The following is a 1,278-nucleotide window of genomic DNA, read 5'->3' as shown; positions in this document are numbered from 1 at the left end:
CAGTCTGGAGTGGCTAGAAGAACTGAAGCTACTTCGTGAAAGAAAGACCGGTAGGAAAAATCCAAAACAATAACAGCAGTCTGACTGATTATTACAAGAACAAATAAGCTGTTCACCCGGGAGCCATCAAGGCAAGTGGTCCAGACCCCTCAGAGCAAACCCCCTTCCAAAACTGAGACTCAAGGGAAATACATGAGCAGGCATGTGGTCTGGCTGGTGACCATGTTGGTCACCGATAAAAGAACAGAGGAAAAAACAGCAATGAAGTTGTGAGCTAAGCCCAGCCACATTCAATAGACTCCTGTGAACCTGAGTGGAGACCTGGATGGCCAGCAGTATGGCAAGACCTGGGGACTCCTGGGCCCAGAGGCAGTGACATGGCCACAGAGGACTAGAGCAGAGAGTGAAGGATCCAGCTGATATGAAGTGAGGGGACAGGCCTAAGAGCACCCATACTTGCGGATACTACCCACTTGACCTGGTTTCAATGGCTGGATGATCAGAACTTGACTAGAAGAAAAAAGAAGGGGGTGGGGGAAAGAGTAACCTGCTACAATTTTATGAACTTTACCTATACTTATGGATGTAATAGTTCATAAAAGGGAACAAATCTTCACAGCGACAATCACTCCCTCTCCCTCGGTATGCAGGGTGAACCAAGATGGGAAACATAGACATTGAACACCTAAAAATGGGGGGACCTATAAAGGAGCCCTAGTAGCATAGTGGTTACATATCAGGCTGCTAACCTCAGGGTCAGCAGTTCAAAACTGCCAGTTGTTCCACAGGAAAAATATGAAGATTTCTGCACCTATAAAGATTTACAGCCTGGGAAACCCTATGAGTCAGAAGTGACTCCATAGCACATTAACAACAACAACAACATAAAAGCAAGACGTGACTGGCTTACAAGCTTTCAAGAGGGAGCCTAGTTCCAGGCAGGGTGGGGGAAGGTAGAATCACCACTGAATGATTCCCAATTCGTTGAGATCAGGCTGGCAAAAGGAAATGGGGATAAGACTCTTGTGGTAAAATAGTAAATAATTGCCATCAGGTCTGACTGTGAGGTTAGGAAATATAGAGGCAGATGTTTTTTTGACAAAAACAGGAGAGTGATTGATTTTGCAGCCTGGGAGTTGAGGTCCCTGGGACCATCAAGTGAGAAGAAAAGAAAGCGGGACCCTACTCAGAGAGGCAGTGACACCAGAGATGGAGACAGAGAAGATGACATGGACAGATGGAGCGGCTGGGGACACTGGACTTAGGGAGAGAGAAGGG

This window comes from Chrysochloris asiatica, unplaced genomic scaffold (genome assembly GCF_000296735.1).
Source record: "Chrysochloris asiatica unplaced genomic scaffold, ChrAsi1.0 scaffold00012, whole genome shotgun sequence".
Classification (NCBI taxonomy): Eukaryota; Metazoa; Chordata; class Mammalia; order Afrosoricida; family Chrysochloridae; genus Chrysochloris; species Chrysochloris asiatica.
This window is presented reverse-complemented; position numbering follows the sequence as displayed.